General features: G+C 42.3%; 1 protein-coding gene across 10 annotated transcripts in view; it reads right to left on the bottom strand.

Moving 5' to 3' along the window:
• Hnrnpc (heterogeneous nuclear ribonucleoprotein C) overlaps positions 1-11,321 on the bottom strand; it is a 28,757-nt gene extending 17,436 nt beyond the window's left edge. For 6 of the 10 annotated variants that reach the window (XM_052733299.1, XM_052733305.1, XM_052733306.1 and 3 more), the window contains exons 1-2: positions 11,192-11,321; positions 4,792-4,817 (exon numbers count right to left, since the gene is read on the bottom strand). The gene's annotated coding sequence lies outside the window, so the exon portion shown is untranslated. Of the gene's footprint in view, positions 1-4,095; positions 4,208-4,791; positions 4,818-10,531; positions 10,578-11,191 lie in introns of those variants that run through there. The other 4 variants (XM_052733300.1, XM_052733302.1, XM_052733304.1 and 1 more) reach the window with 4 other exon arrangements.
• Between the last annotated feature and the right edge of the window lie 4,607 nt (positions 11,322-15,928).

Genomic DNA, 15,928 nt, shown 5'->3' with positions numbered 1-15,928 from the left:
CTTCTGCAAGAACAAGTGCTCTTATTTTATCATAGACCCAATTTCAATATAATGTGGCTTGTAATGAAGCTCCAGCTCCAACAGATCCAATGCACTTTTGGATTCAATGGGCACAGGATCAAGTTTGCCTGCATACAAATACACATACAAAAGTGAATTTTAAATGAATAAAAAAAAATATGGGATAGGTGACTGACATGGTAGCTGAATAAAAACCTACAAAAACAGGAATCTAACATGAAGAAAAATGTCAAGACCTTGAAGTAGAACATATTTAGCCAACTTTTTTAAAATCTCTATTTTATGTGCTTTGTCTGCATATATGTGTAACATTTCAGTGCCTAGTACTAAGAGGCCAAAAGGGCATCAAATTCATTAGAACTAGAGTCTTGGATGATTGGAACCATCATATCCATGCTGGTAAATGAATCCAGATATTCTCCAACAAGAGTACCAAGTATTCTTAACTGCTGAGCCATCTGTCCAGTCCCTAGCCAGTTACTTAATACACAGTAAGATGACCAGTGTGCCAGGAGTAGTGGCACAGACTTTAATCCTACCACTCTGGAGGCAGACTGCTCTGAATTCCAGGCCAGCAAGGACCACATAAGGAAACAGACCATTAACATGAGCAGAACACAGTGTAGTTAACAGTAAAGAAGAGGGGGAAAGATCAATATAATTTTAACTTTAGTTCTGAAATAAGAATCCACTAAGTTTCAAGCACTTGTTTAATTTTTTTCCCTTGAGGCAGGTCTCACTCAGCTCTAGATCCTTTTGAATTCTATACAGCTTAAGGTACCCTTGAGCTCCTTTTTAATCCTGCCTGTACTTTCCAAGTGCTGGATTACAGGTATAAGACACCAAGCCCAACTTTTTTTTTTTTAAAATAATTTATCTTTATTCTATTTGTGTTGGTTCTTTTGCCTGCATGTATGTCTATGTAAGGGTGTCAGATCTTGGGAGTTACAGACAGTTGTTAGCTGCCATGTGGGTGCTGAAAATTCAAACTGCATCCTCTGGAAGAGCAGTCAGTGCCATCTCTACAGCCAAGCTCAACTTTCAAACATTACATTTTAGCAGAATCAGTGCAGCTGACACTTTTGAGAATAGACTAGTGTAGAGGACAAAGTAGAAGTGGATGTCTACTGCAATACACTAGAGACAATGAACTGACATGGACAAAAAAAAAAGGTGCAGTAAACGGTTTTAAATGAAAAGCTGATAACATGATAGGAAAGAGAAAGTAACCAGTCCTTGGCCTAAGTGACACAAAACCTGTAGTTTGTAAACCAAGGTCAAAACAAACCAATTTTAAGAAACAGTCCAGATATAGCTTGTTTTTGAAATAACTGTTTTCCTTTCTGAGACAAGGTCTCACATTGTAGGCCACTGGACTTGGCCTTCAAAAAAACAAGGTGGCAATTCTGGCCCTGCATCCCGAGTGAGTCAACATACTCTGAAGTTGGTACGAATGATATTCATAGAACTGAAATAACAGTTCATGAAATAGGTACAAAACAAGGAAGGACTGGAGTCATACACAACTCCAATAGTTAAAGGAACAGCAACAACCTGAAATCAAGTAAAAAGGCATAGGTGGTTAAATGGTAAAGGTGAAATGAGATGAAAATTGAAAAACAGATCACTGTATTTAGTAACACAGACTTCAACCATTATTTCTTTTTTCTCCGAGTAAAAAATACTTTAAAAGTGCTTGCTTCTTGGGCTGGAGAGTTAAGAACACATCTAGAGGATCTATATTCAATTACCTGCATGGTAGCTTAAAATTAACTGCAGTTCTAGGTTGATGCAATACCTTGTCCCTGAGGGTACCAGGCATGTACACACAGGCAAAAACCCATTCATTTAATTTTTTTTTTAATTTCTAAAAATGAGAATTTCATGCCACTTCTTTCTTTACCCTTCACTGGCTCACAAAAAAAAAAAATACTCATTGGGCAGTGGTGGTTCACGACTTTAATCTCAGCACTTGGGAGGCAGAGGCAGGGGGATCTCTGAGCGCGAAGCCAGCTTTGTCTATATAGATCAAGTTACAGGATGGCCAGGGCTACACATACAGAAACCCTGGGGGGCAGGGAGGACACGACATACACCATACTCTTTAACATAGTACAAATTTCTTATCTGGCCTTACTCTAAGATTCAGTTCACTTCCTTTTAAAAGAAGTCACTGGCCTCCTGATTTAGCCAAACACCCACTTTTGCATTCATCTACAGATCTGTGCATCTCATCACAGGTTATAATTTCTTACTCCATCTATCACAAGTAGGCTGAGAGGTTCTCCTCACAAGATCTTTGACCTCCCAAACAAGAAAAGCATAACCTTAAATAATAAACTTGTAGGACAAGAAATAAACTGACCCTATAATGAACAGCTGCATCACAATACAGAAAAGGTAGAAAGATTTCACTTCTTTCCCAGACGTCAGGAGCTTCTGCTTTAATGTTCCATTATTCTTTGATGCTATCTTTGGTGTTCATTTGACCTACATTTTATTTTGTCCAAGTTAAGAGGGCACATGATATACCCACATGTCACAGCATTCTTTTTCCATGTTGAAACTTACTACATTAACAGCAGTTACCAAATGTGGTGCTTTCCTTTAATCCCAACACTTGGGAAGCCGAGACAGGTAGATCGGAATTTGAGAATAGCTAGCCTGGTATACATAGTGAATTTCAGGACAACCAGGCCTATGTAGCAACCTTCTCCCAAAAAAAAATGTAGCCAGGTAGTGGTGGCACATACCTTTAATCCCAGCACTCGGGAGGCAGAGCCAGGTGGATCTCTTTGAGTTCGAGGCCAGCCTGGGCTACCAAGTGAGTCCCAGGAAAGGCGCAAAGCTACACAGAGAAACCCTGTCTCGAAAAAACCAAAAAAAAAAAAAAAAAAAAAAAAAAAAAAATGTAAAAAATAAAAGTTAATAAAAAAATTGGCTTCCAGGCCGGGCATTGGTGGCACACACCTTTAATCCTAGCACTCAGGAGGCAGAGCCAGGTCCACAGAGTTCAAGGCCAGCCTGGTCCACAGAGCGAGATCCAGGACAGGCACCAAAAACTGCACAGAGAAACCCTGGGGGGGAGGGCTTCAAGCCAGTAATATTCCTAACTCCAGCTACCTATGCCCTCAATAACCACTGCATTACTATATTATTATAGCTTCATTCCTTTACACCACTGAAGGTAGGAATAGCTAACTGGGGCTTCATGTCATCGCTATACAATCCCCACTGCTACAGACGTAGAAATTAAAGTCTATCCTCCCCTTAAAAAACCCTTCTGTGACACAGCATTTTAATACTATATGTATTACTATTTCTTGTGATTGGATCCATGGGGTTTTGTTTTGGTGCCTGTACTGGATCTCGCTCTGTAGACCAGGCGGGCCTCAAACTCAAGAGTTCTGCCTACCTCTGCCTCCCAAAAGTGCTGGGATTAAATAAAGACATGTGCCACTACCACCAGACATTTTTTTAAAATATTTATCTATTTTATATATACAGTGCTCTATCTGCATGTACACCTGCATTGCCAGAAGAGGGCATCAGATCCCATTATAGATGGCTGTGAGCCACCATGTGGTTGCTGGGAATTGAACTCAGGACATCTGGAAGAGCTGCCAAGGCTGTTCTTAGTTAATGAGCCACCTCTCCAGCCCCCTCAACTTGTGTTAAGATAAATATAATCTAAAACGTACAAATGTAATCTAAATTGTATTTTTTGTTTTGAGGCAATGTTTCATGTAGTCCATGTAGGCCTCAAACTATGTAACCCCAAAAACTTCAACTTTTTATACTTCTGAATGGATCATAGGTGTGCCTGTCACCAGGCCCAGGTCATGGAGTGAGTGCCAAGAGTCAAACTCAAGAGCCTCATATACAGTAGGCATTCTGTCAACTAAGCAATACATACACCCAGATCCCAAAGATTACTCTGAACAGCTCAAAGATAACCTGAGAAAGGTCTAATTAGAGGCATTTCCAGGGGCTCTGACTTAAGCATCATCTAAACTTAAATGAGTCTATTTCCTAGTCTTTGCAATGAAACCAAGTGGACCTCACACCTCTTACCATCACCCAGGAAGGGTGTACATCTGTTCCGAAGGCCCCCCTGGCTCCAGGTCATCCTGGCTGATGCTGCTCCAGGCTGGGCATCCATGTTGCTGCGGCTTGTGGTTTGTGAGGGGTAGTGTACAGGAAAAGCAGGATGGGATTTCAAGGGAAACAGTAGGAAGATGGCTTTTTGGGAAAATGCCATCACCATTATAGGTGTTAAATAGTACCACACACATTTTATTGCAGCACAGTTTAAAAATTTAACAAATGAAAGATTAAAAAGAAAAAAAATAAAAATAAAAAAAATTAAAAATACAGACGTCCAGAGATGCTCTAAAACAGTTAAGTTAAAGATCAGGAAAAATAAGGTCAAAGACTTAACAGCCAGTAAAATTATTTCCAGTGTGGGGAAGGGGTTGAGGGCGAGGGTGGGGTTGGGAGAGAAAAGGTTTATGTGATCAAACTACTATAAAAATGCTAACACTTTCACTTTCTCTCCCAAGATGGAAAACTCCAAAGTCAATCAGGAGGCTGAAGAAATCTTAACATTCAGAAAAACTCCACTTTAATCCGGTTAAAAATCATCATTATCATCATCATCATCACCATTATAATAAGTATAGTAATAATAAATAACTAGTAAGTAACAACAATAAAAAGGAAACCAGCGAAAGTCAGGAAAAATGTAAAAAAAAAATTGTAATAACTTACTGTAGCTGAAGATCAAAAAAATCTCACTGTAAAAAAACAAAAATAAAAATAGCCCAGATTAGAAAAACGGGAGGTGTAAAAATGTCAAGTCAGTAAAGTTCATTTCTTTTCTTTTCCAAAAGCAGTTTCCACAAAAACCGCCAAGGGTAATGTTCTCAAATAGCAGACAAGCAAAGCCCTTTCCACATCATCAATTAATCTTAAAAATACACGAGGAAGTAGAGAGGTCAGTTTATGAGGCTAAAAGGCTCCTCCTCTAACCCAACTGCTGCAGAAAAAATAGAAATAGAAATTTTAAAAATTACATCTTAAATCCAGGTCCCGTTTTTTTGTGTCTGTTTTGGAAATAATTTTAAAAAAAACACCTGTATATTTGCTGTAGTGCACACCAAGTTGCATCATTATGTTTAAAATGTCTTTATAAAATCAATTTTGTAATGGGAATGTGTGTGTTCTGGAAGGGTGGGGAAGGGAAGTTAAAAATCAAAGCTGAGCTCCAGTGAGTAAGGATGGGGTTCGCCTTGCTGCCCTGTGAAAGGAGAAGGGACAGATTGAGTCATAGTTCCTCAGAAATGTGCCCTAAACCCAAGACAGAAATCTGTCTGTTGCATCTAACACATTTTGGTAAAGCATTAACATTTCACTGGGATGGAGAGAGCCTTTAGAGAATCATCACTTCTATTTAGTGACTGTTTTTACAATTCTTCATAGTCAATATGTGACTGAAGTTAACTAAATTCAAGTCTGTATCCCCTTTAAGGGGATTGGTAAGAGTATACATTTGAATGTTTGCTTTGTGATCAGAAGTTTGGGCAATGAAGGAAATACAGAAAAACCAGGTCAACAAATGGAGATGAAGTGAATAAAAATCAAACAGATTCATGGGTTTCAAACCTGAGGCCATGTTTTTTCCTGTGATTAACACAGACTGAAGGTGAATGGTCTATCTACCATGAAGACATACACTAAAAGGGACTCATCTATTCTCAAAGCCAAAGAGTGAAAGACCACAAGACTTTGATAAGGTTTTACAGTCAGGGTGAAAAGATGTTCTTAAAAAGGAGCCAGCCCTTTTTATTCATCATCACTGACAGTGAAAAGCCATACAAATGGAAGAAGGGTCCATGAACACTTTATGTCATGAAACAGGTGATAAAGATAGTGTCCTTAATGGATGTGTTCCATTTTTTTTATCATCTAGTGTTCCTAAATCCCAAGGGATGAAGAATCTGACACAGAATGTAAAACTGAAATAATGTACATGACACAAACTGGTTGTTTCATCAGCTAAAAAAAGAAATGCAGTTAGTAATCTACTCATTGTAAAACAAGACTTGTTACATTCCCATTTCATTTAGACATGAGGGAGGCTTTATTCTCCCTTACCAATGTTTCCTAAGTTAAAATTTTAAACTGAACCTTTAAAAAGTATTTATTTATCAAGCTAAATTCTTATTTTGAAACATCAAAAACTACAAACAGAACAAATAGTGTTAACTCTTTAAGACTAAGGATCAATTTCAAATAGACAAGCTCATACAAACATAAAAACTGTATATAGTAAGTTTCCTGGTAGAACAGTAACATTTGAAAGTCATCTGTATTTTGGAAGCAATTCTCATTAAAATTTTTTATTTGGTACTATCCTGAACCCAGTAACCAAATCTTCAAGATGTTAACCCAATAGTTCAAAAAAGGAAAATCCTTAGTACATACACGAGACATAGGCAATGTAATTTGAGCAGAGTAGCACAAACCTTTACTCCCAGCACTAGGGAAGCAGAGGCAGGTGATCTCTTTGAGTTGGAGGCAAGCCTGGTCTACACAGTGAGTTCCAGGACAGCCAGAGTGTCAGAGCTACATAGTGATTCCCTCTAAAAACAAAACCACCAATCCCTATCCTCACCACTCCTCCTCAACCCCCAAAAGCAAAGCATTACATGTTTCATGTCAACATGTTTTCTCACCCAATTATCAAACTAATGAACTAATGCCATTTTTTTAAGAAGCAAATGTTTTTCAATAAAGAGCATGTATAGAGAGGCTGGAAAATGGTTCAGCATATGAAGAGCACTTGCTCTTACAGAGGATCCAGCTTTGATTCTCAGCACCCCATTGGGTGGCTCACATCGTAATTCCTGTCCCAGGAGATCCTATGCTTTCTTTTTGGCCTACATGTCCAGCATACACAAACAGGGTGCACATTCATACATGCAAGCATTCATATACAGAAATCAAGTTTTAAAAAGTATTTCTAGGCTATACTGCCAAAAAAATTCCATTAAGGTTTAGATAAGCTCTTCTAAAAGGATGCTTTAAATGAGTCAAGCCAACCAAGAGGATAAGAATCATCACCTGGTACTTAATAAAAAAGCAAAAATCTTAGCCGGGCGGTGGTGGCGCACGCCTTTAATCCCAGCACTCGGGAGGCAGAGCCAGGCGGATCTCTGTGAGTTCGAGGCCAGCCTGGACTACCAAGTGAGTTCCAGGAAAGGTGCAAAGCTACACAGAGAAACCCTGTCTCGAAAAACCAAAAAAAAAAAAAAAAAAAAAAAAAAAGCAAAAATCTTAATAAGTTGGGCAGTGGTGGTGCACAAATTTAATCCCAGCACTTGGGAGGCAGATGCAGGCGGATCACAGTTCAAAGCTAGCCTGATCTACAGAGCTAGTTCCAGGACAGCCAGGGCTTCCCAAAGAAACCCTGTCTCGAAAGGAAAAAAAAAAAATCTAGGGAACCATATGACATATGACTCAATTAGAAACTGGTAGTAAAGAGCACAGCAGTCCTTTACTCATTCTATCAGTTTCTGTCTTTTAAGAATTGTGAAGAAGATTTAACCAGGAACCTCTACCCACTGCAGTTTTTCAAAATCTGTACTAATAAAACGCCTGCAGTTTTGCTATATCTGGAGGTTGTTTTTCACCAGCCAATTCTCCAGTAAATCTAGTTCATACAAAACCATAAAACTTCCAATGAGAGTTCAGTGTATGGAGTATAAATAAGCAAATAATACTAAGGACAAACACTAATTTATGATTACTTGACCATTAACAGGCATACTGTTTTGAAGGTTGTTAATAGCAATGACTAATACATACATATACATACATATGTATATGTATGTATATGTAGTGGTATTTGCTCTGCCCATGACCTTGAGGTATAGGGCCCCTAAAGAGGCAGTGCTTCCTGTTGTCCTATGTGACCTCTTAAAAGGGAGAAGGGTCACAAATACCAGGTAGATTTGCTCAGAACAGAGCTGTTTACTTGGTTTCTGTATCCACTGAATGTATTTCCTCAATTTATATCTTAATAAATCCCTATTACCCATTAAATAGACTCATGTGGGTTGATCTTAACAAGTGGCATCCAACATACACACACAGATCTTATCTGTTAGCACGGGCTGGCCTCCAACTCAGAGATCTGCCTGCCTCTGCCTCCCAAGTGCTGCTAGGTGTGTATCACCACCACCAGACAGTAATAATTTAGGAAACTGGGGGTGGGCAGACCTCAGTGCATATTTGTCACCTATGTATAGAAATGAAAATAGGTACTTTAAGTCCCCTTGTTCTACAGCTAGAAAATGAAGATGCTTAAAACTAAATTACTAGCTACTGCTAAGTTTAACATAATTTTTACTCAGGCCAAGATTATTTCAAGTGTTACACTCCCTATTTAATAACCCACACTCACCATTTAATATATCTTTAAGATTATAATTGCTGGGCGGTGGTGGCACACGCCTTTAATCCCAGCACTCGAGGCAGAGGCAGCCGGATCTGTGAGTACAAGGCTAGCCTGGTCTACAGAGGCTAGCCTGGTCTACAGAGCGAGATCCAGGAAAGGTTCAAAGCTACACAAGGAAACCCTGTCTCGAAAAACAAAAAAAATAAATAAATAAGATTATAATTATATTGGGGTTGGGGATTTAGCTCAGTGGTAGAGCACTTGCCTAGCAAGCGCAAGGCCCTGGGTTCGGTCCTCAGCTCCAGAAAAAAAAAAAAAGATTATAATTATATTATACTACTTGGGAATATACTCACTACTTGTTCCTAACAGTCACTCCCATCCATAACAAGACCACAAGCCTCTAGAGATCAAATTACAAACATATGTTTTATTTCTCTACAGAAGAGTAACCACTACCAAGCAGTTCTGAAAATGGCTTGACCATTGCAAATGAGAAGATCCAAAACTTGCAACTTCATCTTTAACCTCCTCCTATATGGTCAAATCAGAAATGCTTTAGTGCTCACCTAGTTGAGAAACCATCTACAACTATTTCAAATATTCTGTATCTCAATTCCTAACAGATATTAACTTGGGAATTTAAATCTTGATGTATTCATGAAGCCACATTTCTAACATTTCTGAAGGGCTAAAGCGGGAGGAGACAGGTTCTCACCAAGCCTGGGAACTCTTTGTGGACCAGGCTGGCTTCAAGGTCATAAGAAATCAGTCAGATCTGCTAGAACTGAAGGTGTGCACCGCCACACCTGGCTTACATGTCTAACATTTAATGGCAGGTGTTTTTCTACTAACGTCTACTACCGGTAGTCTTGCATACTAACTTTTATTTTTGATGAATGACTTCCTAGCTATTTCTCTTACTCATTTCTCACTTCAAAGCAAAACTACTCTTAGGCACGTGTATGCTTATATATAAGGTTGGGAGGCATAACACATGCCTTTAATCCCAGCACTGGGAGACAGCAGGTAGATCTCTGTGAGTTCAAGGTCAGCCTGGTCTACAAAGCAAGCTCCATAACAGTAAGGGTTGTTACAGAGAAACCCTGTCTTGAAAAACCAAAAAAGCGTTGTTTTGTTTTGTTTAAATCTCTGCTTTTGTTTTTCTTGAGACAGGGTCTCATGTAGCTCAAGATGGACTTAAAACTTACTATATACCAAAGCTGGCCTTGAACTTGAACTCACTTTCTATCTCTATCAAGTGCTCCAATTAAAGGAGTATCAAAGTATGCTTAAGGATTAAATTTGTATAGTATTAGTTTAAACGAAGCTTAGTACCATAATATTTGTGAATTAGACAAACTAGTTTTATAATAAACTTATCTAATCAAAAAATTTAACTCAGGCTGGGAGTGCTGGTGCCTATAATCCTAGCACTCACGAGGCAGAGGCAGGTTTGAGTTCCAGGACAGGCTCCAAAGCTGCACAGAGAAACCCTGTCTCAGGAAAAAAATTTTTAACTCCCAGATAAGTTAACGTGACAATCTACATCATTGGTAGTAGGACTGAGTATGGGGGTGCTTTGCATCCTAAGCACTACAACTGGGTTACATTAACAATAACTCAACACCGACAAGCGAGCAATTAATGTTTTTTGTTCTTTTCTTTTTGAAAACACGGTTTTACTATGTAGGGATCCTGTCTCATGGCCTCCAGAGTGCAAGAATTACAGGCCTGCACTACCACACCCAGCTGCAAACTGCTTACTGCCCCAAGTTTAGATGGATAAAATATTGGAATATCCGGAAAAGATTATTTTGTCTTTAATTATTGTTCCCAAGACAAGCTTGGAAATTTCCTGTCACCTTTAATTTCGGTATCAGCTTCCCCTAAAAATTCAACTGTCTTTTTTGCACACAGTATTCCAGTAACTCAGTAAAAATACTTGACCTACCTAAAAATATCTTAGTTGCTCTACTACTAATTTAGTACGATACTGTCAGCCACTTTTACGTATCATTTCTCTCTGAGAAAGACAGTAGTACCTACCTCAAGCAAAGTTCCACTAACTTATATATTTCAAGTGATTTGTAACCTGCAGATAAAAAGTAAGCTGTAATTATTGCAATTACAATTAATCTGCGGCACTTCCTTTTGCAAACAGAAAACACTCCGACTCCTACCACTTATTCCTACGGGGGAAGAAAAAGTAAGGAAAACTCCATCTATTGTTAAAACGCCGTTCCGATGCCATGTGGCCCGCCCGGAATTTAGAAGCTTCCAGTACATACATCATCACGGTATCGCTCCCCCACCCCCGCTCGGCGTTTAACTTAGAAGGTAATAACGGAATCAGTTAGGACATTAAACTTCAAGTACACGAACAGGCATTCCGTTCTTCGTTTTCACGCTCCCCCCCCCCCCCCGCCTTCCCCTTCCTGGAGTCCGAATAATGGTCGTAGGAAATGAAAAGGAGCCGTTAAACACGAGCGCGCCAACGGGGTCTTCTCCGCGCCGGCCGTGGCCTGGAGGTCACCGGGTTGACCGGGCGCCAAGGCCGAGGCCTGCTGACTCCCGCCTTAGCCCCAATCCCCGCACCACGGCAACAAACGCGGGCTCCGTTTCTGCCGCGAGGCCGTTTCCTCTCCCACACCCCCTCGCCGGGCCCAGGAACCCGGTGCCTCCCCTGCACTCGGCCCCTCCGCTTACCGAGAAGATGGAGAGAGAGAAGGGACTGCCTCTCCTCCTGCGGTTCCGTGCCGAGACGCCGAAGCTACAGCGGGCAAGCAGCGCACGACCGTTCGCTCGCCGTCTCTTCACAAAATGGCCCCCGAGCTCCTCGGCCGCCGAGGCGAAGGTCCAGCCCCCGCCCCGCTCCCGGGGGCGTTCCTATTGGCTGAGACTTTTCTCGCTCCCGCTCCTCATTAGATGGCTCTACCGCTCCTCACAGCGCTGGCCAATCACAACCGGCAATGGGTGGGCCTCATGGGGAGAATTTCCACCTGCGTAACAGAGGCTAGTTAGTAATTGGTGACGTTTCCTGTCACTTAGCGTCTGGAGAATGCTTATTGGTCACTGTACCGGACGGAAAGCTGGGTGGAATGTTCGCCTTTGTATCGCGCACAGCTTCTCATCCGGGTATCGGGTGGAGCTGAGTGACGGCCGCGTCGTCCAATCGCCGCTGCTTAGAGTGCCTGGGTCCGGCCGGATCCCCGCATTTCCGCGGCGCGGGGGTGGGCAAGTCTGGGTGGAGTCTGGTGGCGGGTGCAAAGGGCCTGCCCTAGCCCCAGGCCTAGAAAAAGGAAAGCGCCAAAGTAAGCGTGAGGGTAATCCCTAGCCGCCTGGAGTGTAGGGGACTACTGTGCTGCAGAGTTTTTTTTTCTAATTCCGATCCTTTCTCATTTCCACATTCTATACGCTGCCTGGAGGACCTGGCCACTCAGCCTATCAGGCTAGACGGCTCCTTCCCAACCTGCCCTCTCCCGTAGGAACGGCTACCTGGACCCCTGCAAACAGGTTCCCTGGTCCCAAGTCATCACACAATCTGCAAACCTCAATTTCCCGCCTCCTGCGAGAGCCCGACTGCCACTTAATCCCCTCAGTCAGGCCTGGCAGTAAATTTCTGGTTATTCTGTAGGAACCCTGAACACACCGAAATGTATACAGCCCACTTAGAAAGGGAGATATTGCCCCAAGGAGATACATACACCAGATCTAGGAAATGACTGATTTAGTTTTCTATTTTTGGGAGCCAAGTGGTGGCACTCGCCTTTAATCCCACCACCCTTGAGGCAGAGGCAGGCGGGTCTGAGTTCGACACCGGCCTGGACTACAGAGTGAGTTTCAGAACATCGGGGCTACGCAGAGAAACCTTGTCTCGGAAACAAAATAAAAAATAATGGAAATAAATGAAACTGTGGCATTTTCATGAGGTTTATTTATTATTTATTTATTTGTTTTTGTTTTTTTGAGTCAGGGTTTCTCTGTGTAGCTTTGCGCCAGTCCTGAAACTCCCTCTGTAGCCCAGGCTGGCCTTGAACTCACAGAGATACGCCTGACTCTGCCTCCCGAGTGCTGGGATTAAAGGCGTGTGCACCACCACCGCCCGGCGGTTTATTTATTCTATGTGTATGTGTGTAAGTGAGTTTAAGTGCTCCAAATTTTAGTTAAAAAAAAAAATTGGGGGGATTAAAGGTGTGCTTGAAGATGGCTCAGCAGCTAAGAGCATCTGCTGCACTTCTAGGGGACCCAGGTTGAGTTTACAGCACCCACGAGGGAGTTCACCGTGTAACTCCAGTTCCAGGAGGTTCCAACACCCTCTTCTGGCCCCCGACGGCACTTGGCACACATGATACACGAACACACTTGCAGGTAAAACATGCATACACACAAAAACTTTTTTTTTTTTTTTTTTAAATTAAAAAGACAAGTCTAGGCTGGGCGGTGGTGGTGCACGCCTTTAATCCCAGCACTCGGGAGGCAGAACCAGGCGGATCTCTGTGAGTTCGAGGCCAGCCTGGGCTACCAAGTGAGTTCCAGGAGAGGCGCAAAGCTACACAGAGAAACCCTGTCTCAAAAAACCAAAAAAAAAAAAAAAAAAAAAAGACTAAATCGGGCGGTGGTGGCCACGCCTTTAATCCCAGCACGCAAGAGGCAGAGACAGGCGGATCTCTGTGTATTTGAGGCCAGCCTGGGCTGTGTGAGTTCCAGGAAAGCCGCCAAAACTACACAGAGAAACTGTGTCTGGAGGGGAAAAAAAGAGAAGTTTAGTGCTGGGCTCAGTGATGGGTACTTGCTTAACGTGCACAAGGTCCTGAGTCCAATCCCCGGTACCATAAAGTAAGAGAAAGACAATAATGGAGAAAAAGTGGAGATTTCTGTGTGCTGCTGTTAGGGAAAGATCCTATCCTCCCACCCCACCCATGGGTAGCCATGGGTGTCCTGGAATTCACTTTGTAGACCAGGCTGGCCTTAAACCCAAAGAGATCCACCTGCCTCTGCCTCTTGAATGCTAGGATAAAATGTGTCAATCACCACGCCCGGCTCCTATTTTATATTTTCTTTGTTTATATTGGAGGGCACACCTTGGATCATGTATGCACTAGTTACACCAAGTGAATCCTGAAGATTAAACTCAAGTCATCAGGTTTGGCCACAGGCTTCTCTTCGCACTGAACCGTCTCAGTAGCCCTAAATCTATTATTATCATTATTAGTATTATTATTAAAGCAAGGCACAAAGCTGGGTGTAGTGGCACAGGCCTTTAATCCCAGCATTGGAGAAAGGCAGGCAGATCTCTGAGTTCTAGACCAGCCTTGTCTACAATTCCAAGGCTACACAGAGGAATTCAGTCTCAAAAACAAATAAAAAACAAGGTACAGAGCACTATTTATGCCGTGTAATGGTATTTGTAGACATATCTGTTGACGTAGATGTGAAGGCAGTTTCAGGCATAGTTTGGAATTAATTCTGAATTCTACAGAAACAAGGAAGCTGCTACTTTGGGAGAGAGAAACCTTCACATTTTCATTATTATCCCTTTTTATATAGTTGAGGTTTTTTTTGGCCATGTGCGTGTATTGTTACAAACTAATTCGAAACCCAAAACAATAAGTATGGAAAAGATATGTTGAAGTGGTTTTGTTGTGCTGCCTTGGCTGACTTAGAACTCACTGTGTGACCAGCCTGGGCTTGAACTTGTGTCAATCCTCCTGCTTCTGCCTCCCAAATGTTGGAATTTTCAGTCTGCACTACCATGCTCAGCTGTTCTCCTGTGGTTTTGTTTGTCTATTTGTTTTGGTTTTTGTTTGTTTGTTTGTTTTGGTTTTTCGAGACAGAGTTTCTCTGTGTAGTTTTGGTGCCTGTCCTGGAACTCACTCTGTAGACCAGGCTGGCCTCGAACTCACAGAGATTAAAGGCATGCGCCACCACCGCTCAGTTTGGAGTTTTACCTTTTAGAGTGTATGTATGTACATAAGTGAATTCATTTCTGTGTTTTTTGAGATGGGATCTCACTTTGTGGCTCAAGCTGGCCTTCAACTCTTGATAATCCTCCTGTCTCCACTTCTCCAGGGCTGTGATTACCAGCATCCACCACCATTTGTGGTTTAGAGGAATTAACAGAATGGCATCTCCTTGTAATGTCCTCCCAATTTCACTGATGAATAGAATGGAAAAGCAGCAACTTACTTATGGGAGCAATGGTCTCAATATCTATCTCCTGGGGATGAAGCTGGGTTGGTAGAGTGCCTTGCTCAGGATGCACAAATCCCTAGGTTCAATTGCCAAGGCCAGAAGAGGGCATCTGATCCCCTTGAACTGGAGTCGCAGGTAGTTGTTAGTCCCCATACAGGTCTGGGAATTGAACCTGGGTCCTCTGGAAAAACAGCAGTGCTCTTATTATTTGGGGAGGAGCAGGGGAGACCAGACAGACAGAGACAGAGAAAGAGAGAGAGACCAGACATACAAACAGTGGGAGTATGGTGCCAGAGGACAGCTTTTCAGAAGTGGTTCTCTCCTTTCACTGTCACATGGGTTCCACAATCAAAGTCAGGCCATCAAGCTTAGACAGCAAACACCTTTACCCACTGAACCACCCTGCCCTCAACCTCCTGAGTGGTGGCATTACAGGCATAAGCCACCATGATTCTAACCTTTATTAACAGCAGCATTGCACTAGAATATATTGCAATCTAATTTAAAAAAAAAATCAGTCTCCTATTTATGGACGTCGCTTGTAGGGTGTTGTGTGTGTGTTTGCGCCAGAGCTTGAGATCAGAGGCCAGAAACAGACAGTGGGTGTCCTCCTCAATCTTCTGCACCGTGTTTTTGAGTCAGGGTCTCTCACTGAAATGGGGCTCCGTGAGATTTGGTTAGGCTTGCTGGCCCTTGAACCCCAGGATCGTCCTGTTTCTGCTTCCCCAGCATTAGAAACAAATAAACACTAATCTCAGCTAGACAAAGGAGCACCTTGCACAAAGACAAAGTAGTTGTACGAGGCCGTTTTCTTTGGGCAGGAAGGGTGTACCTGAATCTAAACCAGGCTAGCAAGCAGGAAGTTGGCTTTGTTTTTATTCTGTATATTTAGGCAGGGTGTCACCACGAATCCTCTGTGTTGACCACGCGGGCACCTAACTCACAGAGCTCTTCCTGCCTCTGCCCTCAGAGTGCAGCGATAAAATGAATGTGCTACTACTTCCGGTCTGGGGGCTTTTATTCTGACACAGGTGGTGACTGTCTTTGCCTGTTGGCTGTGTTCTGACCTCACAGTCTTTCGAGACAGGCTGGTTTTAAAAGAATTGGGAAAAATGAAAGGAGGAGAAGGGGGGGAGGCAGGATCGCTTCAGGCCATCAGGTTCTGGAATACAAAGGTGGTAGGCTTCCTGTAACCAATGTTTTACCAGGTGCGGGAGATTCAAAGATTGGCCTAATGTTTACAAAGTGAGG

This window comes from Peromyscus californicus, unplaced genomic scaffold (genome assembly GCF_007827085.1).
Source record: "Peromyscus californicus insignis strain IS unplaced genomic scaffold, ASM782708v3 Scaffold_12__1_contigs__length_115047231, whole genome shotgun sequence".
Classification (NCBI taxonomy): Eukaryota; Metazoa; Chordata; class Mammalia; order Rodentia; family Cricetidae; genus Peromyscus; species Peromyscus californicus.
The sequence above is the reverse complement of the archived record's forward strand: the minus strand, read 5'-3'. Positions and strand labels throughout refer to the sequence as shown.